This window comes from Microtus ochrogaster, chromosome 1 (assembly GCF_000317375.1).
Source record: "Microtus ochrogaster isolate Prairie Vole_2 chromosome 1, MicOch1.0, whole genome shotgun sequence".
Taxonomy (NCBI): Eukaryota; Metazoa; Chordata; class Mammalia; order Rodentia; family Cricetidae; genus Microtus; species Microtus ochrogaster.
The window spans coordinates 45,107,789-45,116,481 of record NC_022009.1 but is presented as its reverse complement, the minus strand read 5'-3'; the positions used below and the strand labels follow the sequence as shown (position 1 = coordinate 45,116,481).

The 8,693-nt window shown below is 41.3% G+C and overlaps 1 long non-coding RNA gene and 1 other non-coding gene across 25 annotated transcripts in view; both read right to left on the bottom strand.

Moving 5' to 3' along the window:
* LOC101981949 overlaps window positions 1-8,693 on the bottom strand; it is a 35,059-nt gene that overhangs the window by 22,957 nt on the left and 3,409 nt on the right. For 3 of the 24 annotated variants that reach the window (XR_001229528.2, XR_001229529.2, XR_003377276.1), the window contains exon 1: window positions 2,078-2,948. This is a non-coding gene — a long non-coding RNA (uncharacterized LOC101981949). Of the gene's footprint in view, window positions 1-2,077; window positions 4,569-8,693 lie in introns of those variants that run through there. The other 21 variants (XR_001229514.1, XR_003377266.1, XR_001229534.2 and 18 more) reach the window with 18 other exon arrangements.
* On the bottom strand, window positions 8,005-8,075 carry LOC113456858. Its single transcript, XR_003377593.1, has one exon. It is a non-coding gene; the product is annotated as a small nucleolar RNA SNORD113/SNORD114 family (small nucleolar RNA).

Below are 8,693 nucleotides of genomic sequence, written 5' to 3'. Positions count from 1 at the left end.
CATATACCCACTGCTGCCTCTCCAGCACTGGGGTCACCGGTACACGCCATCATATACCCACTGCTGCCTCTCCAGCACTGGGGTCACCGGTACACTCCATCATATACCCACTGCTGCCTCCCTGGCACTGGGGTCACCGGTACACTCCATCATATACCCACTGCTGCCTCTCCAGCACTAGGGTTTCTCATATACATCATCACACTTTTTAATTTACATGAGCTGGGGATGGAAATCAGTTTCTCATGATATCAAGGCAAACACTGACTGACTTAGCTTTCTCCCCCGCCCCTGCTTACTTCCCTCACTAACTGATGTGTTTAATTTCTCATGGGATAATTTTTCTAGCAGAATTTTAAAGTTTGTCGCCATCAAGGCAACACTGAAACACTAACAAGGTAAATTCCCAAATGCAATGCTGGAAAGGCCCAGAAAAATCTCTGCCTTATTGTGGATTTCAGAAGTGGATGGCGTAAAGATCCCAAGGGTGTAAAGGTTTCCACTGGTACATAATGGCTGAATTAAAACAAAAAGGACTGGTTGATATACAAATTTAAGAATATGTCTCTTCTTAATCACACCGTGTTTGATGAGAGTCCACCTGTACTGTATCAGCCCCTGGGTGATATTTATGTTTTTCCTATGTCACCGCTTTAAGAGAAGCAAACTTATTTGATTTGACTTAGTGTGTATTTATTTCAATAAAGTTGTCTAGATTTTATCAAAGGTGGTGTGTGAAGTAAAACATCGTTGCCCTGTGTATGAGTGTTCTTTCTTTAGTCCCTAATTACAGAAATGGCTTCTTTTCCTTAACATAGGGCAACTCGCCTCAATTTGCCTCCTTTTGCAATAATCAAATAGCATGGCCTCTACAACTGCTAGGCACCTAAACTAAGACTCTCAAAATGACCCACACTGCATTAAATGCTCAATAAAGTACAAGTATAGCATTGGTTTCTCTTCATTATTTTTGTTCATTGAGTGCACAAACTCATATGTGTGTGAGGGGCATATGTATAGAGATCAGAAGACAAATTTTAGGGTCTATTCTTCTCCATGAGTATTTCAGGGATGGAATTCAGATATTATCGGGCATGGTAGCAAATGTCCTTAATGTAGAATCATGCCACCTCCCCAATTTTGTTGGTTTTGCTTTTTGTTGTTGTTGTTGCTTTATTTTGGTTTTGTTTGTTTTGTTTTGGGGAGAAATGTAACCATGGTTTGCCTCAAGCTCCTGATGGCCCTGCCTCAACTCCCTAAGTGTTAGAACTGTAAGCATGTGCCATTTTGACCGGTCTTATCTTTGTTAATTTTCAGTCACTGATAGAGTCTTTATTCATGGCTAGTTTTATTGCAGGAATGTGGGTTGTGCCACGAATCCACAAAGATCGGGCTTTGGGGACTCGTCTCTACCGGCTGCAGACACCACTTTGCAATAGTCCTCAGATTTCATAAGGGTTTAATCACTGTCCTCGTTCAGAAACCCCATGCTCCTCATCATTGGCCCATGCTGGGTGTTTGCTTCATTTCTTAACTGACTGATTCATAACTAACAAAACAGAGTCCCCGAAATCAGATCTTTGGGTTGGGGCTCTTTTCTCATTGAGAAATTCATCATACTAGTTTGATAAGGTTGCAGAAGGGTGACACACTATGGACTGTTAAACATGTCTGCTTTGGAGCAAATCCGTATCTAGTTTTGGTGTGGTCCTCTTTTATTTAATCCCGCCATATGCCAAAGATGGCTCCATGAAACATGATGTACTGTCTTCCACCTCTGAAACACTCAAAGGCTTGTGTACTGGGCCATCCCCAGGGAGCTATTCTTGTGCATGCTGAACTCAGCCACAACACGAAGAGTAACGCTAAAGGCCAGAACAACCTCTCCACTGAAAATCATTTCGGGTGCACTAATTTGGATTAAACATGCTTTTGTAAATAACCCTGCCTTCCCTCAATTAGGACATAGTTGGAGAGGGGCGCCTGCTTTTGTAGGTACGTAGTACTCATCTTGAAATCGATCAGCTACCATCTATAAACAAGACTCCAAACAAACAGCGGGAACGAAGGGTCTTACCTTTATTCTCATCTATGCTCCTTACTCAGGACAACGATTCCATATTAAAGAATTAAATCAGGGGTCCTACATTCACCACAGGAGGGAAAAGGAGAATTAGAATGCATTTATAATGTGATGGGTCAAGCAGAACTACATAAAAATAAACTTGAGATTTAATATAGAACTTGGGATGTTGAATATTGTAAACATGGACGTTTAACCTTGTAAACATGTAAGGAACCATGCCCAAGAATAAGTTCTCCGGTAATTAGAAACATCTGTTAATCAGGGGGTATTTAACAAACTGTTGGCTGCTGTGCTTTCGCCTTTCCAAATGAACAGTAAACACCCAAGCAGCTCTCTCGATTGCAGCTACTAATACGCTCAGTATGCAAGAGGGCTACAGACACCATTCAGCTTTGCCCCAATTAACAGCTGATCTTGCTGTTTAGCAAGCAATAGCATTACTTATTCTTGGCTTATTAGACGGCTTGCTGTACACATAGGTGCGCCTCTCTTCTGTTTTGTGTCTTTCTTTACTGTCTCTACTTCCCACGTACATGTTGATTCTCTTGAAATAACACACTTCACATTGCTGGATCACAAAATTCCGAGGGTGGTTTGACTGAGTTTCCCCTAACTTCTGCGCACAGTTTCTCCACAAAGCATGGTCCTTCCCTCACTGAATAACAGAGTTACAGCCAGGCTTTACCAGAGGTGTTGACTCGCAGATCTCTCTCAACAGGCACCATAGATACAGGTGTGGCCCTGGGGTATAAAAAATATTTTCATCTGGCTATTGCCACTGCCCACAATAATGGCAGGCTTGGTTTTTTTTATACTTTTATTAAGAAAACCAAAAAACAAACCAACAAAAAAAAAAAACCAAAACCTGAAGGTTTTAAATTAACATTCTTATCATTGGTCTCTGCTCATTTGGCAACTATGTGGACATTTAACAATTTTTTACACCAATGAATGGTGTCACTTCTCTAAAGGAACTATCCAATATATGGCAAACACTTTTACATACAAATGACCACATACCCTTGAACAATGCTAAGAGCCTTTACTGTTGGTTAGATGTAATTAATAATCCATCTCTCATTACGTTCCTTTGTAATAATTTTACAACTTGTCCTCTTTGTTATTCTTACTCTTTAAAAATTCATAAACTAATTTCAAAATAAAAGTTAAAAACCAAGCTGAGAATGTACATAGCTTATGCGCCCTATCTGCCGCCTGGCCCCAACGCTGGTGTAGAAGAAAAAAGTCAATGTATTTCCAAAACAAAAGCCAAGGACATGGCACCGGGCACTTATTCCCTACAAAAGGGCTACTTCTAAAGGACCTCAGAGTCGTACACGGGTTTAATCACAATATCCTGGTTTCAGATACCCCGTGGTACTCATCATGGGCCCAAACATGCCTTCCTTCTTCTACATCTTTCTTCTCTTGTTAATTCACTGGTGCTTACCACACCACACAAAACTCCAGAGACCAGAGCTCCCTTTTCTTACAGAATAAATTTTCCCCCCTCCAAAAAAAAAAAAAAAAAAGAATAAATCTCCCTTAACCGTGGACCTCAGGGAACAAAAATGATTTGCCAGCACCTAGGCCTCATACCACTCTGCTCTGACTGGTAGTAACCAGGCCTTTCCACTGAGGGATGTGTGAAGATGGCCCAATGGAAGGTAATAAAGGCAGCACCTCCCACTACTTGTGATTTCTTCCCTATCAGCCAGGGTCAGATTGACAGACAAATGTTTACATCACGTGTGGTAGAAAACGACACCGTAAACAAGGCAAATAAAAGCTAAGATTACTTATTTTAGCACCACAATATAGAAATATTTAGGCATGGAATGAACAAATTGTATGGGTCTATATGAATAAAATGAAAAGACTCATTAATAAAGTGAGGTTTATCATGAGATAAGATAACTTGAGAAGAAGAGCTTTCCCATGTTCATGGACAGGAAGAGCCAATCTCATAAATATCAACTTTTTTCCAACTTAACTTAGAGATTCAGTGCATTCCAATTAAAATATCAGCAAGTCATTTCTGTGAATATTGATTCACTTATCCTAAAATTTGTTCAGAAAGACAAAAGCCCAGAATGCCCCAGCAAAGTAGAATGTTTTTTTGAGACTGATGAATCTGCAGAGGCAGGTCCAGCACAGTCTGCCATAACTAATTATTCCTACCATGGATGGAAGATGCTCGTCTATGGAACACACTGAACAGGAAACTTGCACTCACACAAACCCACACTGTGTTTATGACAGCCTTGCTCATAATTCCCAGCCACCAAGATTTCCTTCCCATGCCATCAACCATGGCACATATAGAAAATGGAACATCATCAGCTCACACGAAACACACGAACCCCCACGGGATGAGACGGCACGTAGAGAGTGTTATATGCATTTTACTCATGAAAGAAACCAACCTGGAAAGGCATCGTGCTGTGTGATTCCAACCACATGACATCCCAATGACAGCGCCCTGTGGACAGACGATGAAATCGGGGACTGCCGGGGTTGGCGGGGAGCGAGAGAAAGACACCTGGGCATCCCCAGGACTGTGAAAGTGCTCCACACCTAGCCAGACACATAAGTATGCCTGAAGGAAGTCCTGGCGTGAACTGCACACTGAGAAGTACCATGTAGGTTCATCATCCTCAATAAATGTTCTACGCTACTGGATGATACAGACTGTGGGGGAGGGCTTTGGAGATCACACAGGTGTGCGTGGCATCCCTATAGCCTCAAGTCAATTTTTCTAAGATCCTAAAACTGATCTAAAAAAATAAAATAGTAGGGGAGGGGAGGTGTGGGGAAGAAACATTTAGAAAAACAACTGGCTGGCACCCAAAGCACCCAATTCTTCAATGGCCTTCTTCTTATGTCCCTCATCTCAAGAAGTGACCCTTGACCTGGAAATTAAATTAATCCTATTTCTCTTTCCATGAGATGTTCCTGTCATCACACACCAGGAAATGCTCCATCCACAGCTCGCCTTTATTGTTTCTATTCATCTACATATTTTCTTCATTTATTCATGGGTTAACTTATAAGTTGAACTAAAGAATCTTTGGGGGGTGGGTTCAAGACAGGGTTTCTCTATGTAGCTCTGGCTGTTCTGGAATCTACTTTGAGGATCGGGCTGTGCTTGAACTCACACAGATCTGCCTGCCTCTGCCTCCTAAGTGCTGTGATTAAAGGCATGTGCTACTACTCCCCAGCTTGAACTAAAGAATCTTAACAGACAAAAAAAAAACAAAAAACAAAACAAAGCAAAAAAATGCAAACTGAGTCTTTCCACACTCTTTCCCATGAAAACAGTAGGTGCTTTAGCTTCCCAGCAGTCCCTGGAACTTCGGAGTCTAGTTAAGTTCTTGCTGACATGTTCCAAGATCACTGGCCTAGGTTTGAATGCTTTCTTCATTCATTTAAACCATCCTTTGCTCACCCACAGAAAACAACAACAACAACAAAATCAACAGACAATCAGTCCCAACAACAACAAGCACGATATTGTCAATAGAAAACTGATGGCTTCCTCTTTCCACAGTGAACGTCCACGTGACAGGGATGGTTAGCTTTCCTTAACCTTAGCAATCCTGTGCTCATTAGATCAATGCTGGTTCCTAACTACTGAACTTTCTGTATTTTAACTACAGTTCAATAAATAAGGATGAATTCCCCATCCGCTCTCTCCTTAACGATGAAGAACAATGCTATCAATTTCTCAGGACTCAGTGTTCCTGTGTGAAAGGCTATCAATCAGATTTAATAAATTTATGCTGGAATTGATTGCCTTAAATGTATTCACAATAGTACATGAATTCTGAAATCTCATGAGGAGGCCACAAACAGCTGTGTTTTGTCCTTGATTATTTAAATATTTATGCATTTAAATATCTGCCTGGTTGTATTAATTTACTTACAGTGAAACAACACAGACTTATGAAACTAAATAGCTAAAGAATAAAATTGAAAATGTTTCTCACTTTAATGAGATTTACTAAACAACTAAACAGGTGTCTATTCTTTTTACTTGTTAGGGGTGTGTGTGTGAGTTATGTATCTTTATCTGTGTGTGTCTTTGTGTGCATATGTGTGTCTTTTTGTGTGTGCTTTATGTTTGGTGTGGTGTGTATGTCTTTGTGAGTGGGTCTTTGTGTCTGTTGTGTGTCTTTGCTGTATGTGTCATGGGCTATGTGTTTATATCTTTGTTAGTGTGTGTGGGTCTTTGTTAGTGTGTGTGGGTCTTCTGTTTATCTTTGTCTGTGTGCGTCTTTGTGTGCATGTGTATATTTTTATGTGTGTTGTGAATGTCTTTGTTTATATCTGTGTGTGTCTCTGTCCATGTGTGTGTGTCTAACTGTATGTGTGTCATTGTGTACGTCTTTGTATGTGTTGTGTCTTTCCATGTATGTCTTTGTCTACGTGTCTTGTGTGTGTTTTTGCCTTTATGTATGTCTTTGCCTTTTTGTGTGTCTTTGTGTGTGTGTGTGTGTCCTGTCATGTGTATTTGCCTGGGTGAGTATATATGTGTCTTGTATGGGCCTTTGTGTGAATGTCTTTTTCTGTATTTGTTGTGTGTTTGTCTTTGTCTATCGGTGTCTTTGTCTGTATGTGTGTGTCTTATGTCCTTGTGTGTGTTGTATGTGTTTTTGTCTGTGTATCTTTGTGTGCATGTCTTTTTCTGTGTATGTCTTTGTCTGTGTGTGGGTTTTTTGAGACAGGGTTTCTCTGTAGCTTTGACACCTGTCCTGGAACTAGCCCGTTGTAGACCAGGCTGGCCTTGAACTCACAGAGATCCGCCTGCCTCCGCCTCCCTAGTGCTGGGATTACAGGCGTGCGCCACCACCGCCCGGCAGTGAACGTGACTTTGTGTGTGTTGTGTGTCTTTGTCTGTGAATGTCTTTGCTGTATGTCTTTTTCACTGTGTGTGTGTCTTTGCAAGTATATGTCTTGTGTACATCCCTGTGCGTGTCTTTGTTTTATGCTTCTTTGCCTGTGTGTGTGTGTTTGCCTGTGTGCATGTGTCATTGTGTGTATCTTTGTTGTATATGCATGTGACTGTGTGTCCCTGCTTGTATATGTCTTTGTTGTATGTGTGTTTGCCTGTGTGTCTCTGCCTGTATATGTCTTTGTCTATGTGTATTTATTGTGTATGTTTTTGTATGCATGTAGGTCTTTCTGTGTGCATGTGTGTCTGTCTATGTGTGTTCTGTGTGTATCTTTTGTTGTGTGCCTCTTTGCCTGTGTGTGTATTTGTGTGTTTTTGCCTGGCACACGTGTCTTTGTCTGTATGTATATGTCTTCTGTGTCTTTGTGTGTATCTTTATTATGTGTGCCTTTTGTGTATATCTTTGCCTGTGTGCATGTGTCTTTATATGTGTGTATCTTGTGTGTCTGTCTCTATATGTATCTTTGTGTGTGTATCTTCGTGTGTACATGCATCTTGTGAGTGTCTTTTTCAATGTGTGTGTCTCTTTTTGTATGTGTGTTATTTGTATCTTTGTCTGTGTGTGTCTTTACCTGTATGCAGTTGTCTTTGTCTCTGTGTCTTTGTGTTTGTGTGTCTTTGAATATATTTGTGTGTCTTTGTGTGTGTGTTCATTTGTGTCTGTTGTGTGTGTTTGTCAATGTGTCTGTGTGAGTTGTGTGTGGTTTTGTCTATGTGTGTCTTTGTGTATGTGTCTTTGGCTGCATGTTTGTGTGCCTTGCATGTGTCTCTGTCTATGTGTATGTTTCTTTGTGTGTGTATGTCTTTTTCTGTGTGTAGGTGCATGTTGTAGTACACATGGGGAGATCAGAAGAAAACCTCGGGAACAGTTCTCTTCCTTCACCATGTGGACCGGGGATTGAACTCAAGCTCTCGGGCTTGGGACCAAGTGCCTAAACCCACTGAGTCATCTCACCGGCCTCCGATGGACCTCAGAGTTACAGGGTTAATCAAAATCATTGATTCAGACACCCCAGAATTCTCATCATGGGTCCGGGTTTGGTTGTCTTTGGATTAGTTAGTCCTACCTTTGTTACCAGCTCCCTCATTTATTGAGTCATGACTTACAAAGTCAATAGCCATAAAATAGGAACCTGAAATCAAGCTCCTGGCAGTGCACTGAGATAGATCTGATAGCTTATTTTCTTTGGGACTGAGACACTCTCGTGGCAATGAAGAGGACACTTCATGTCAATCCCTCTTGGGAACCTTCCTTGCTGTTCTTAAATTTGTCTGACTTTTGAACAGTCAGTTTGGTAGGAAACCTCCAAGATGATGGCCAGGGCTACAGCTTGTGGCACAAAGACTGTGTGATCTGTTCACATTGTGGATCATGGCTATGTGACCAGTAGAACAATATGGAAGTGTTGGTTTGTTCCTTAGGGAGTTAGGCTGTGTGATACATGAAGGACCTACCTAATTCTGTCCTGTACTAACGGCTCAGGGGAAATTAGCTGCCATGTTCTAAGGATTCTCACTGAGGAAGGCTTCATGTGGAGAGGAAGTATGGTCCCCAGCAACAGCCAGCCATGGACATGAGCCTTGCAGGCAGATCAGACACACACATACACACACATACATATACACAGACACACACAGACACACACACACACA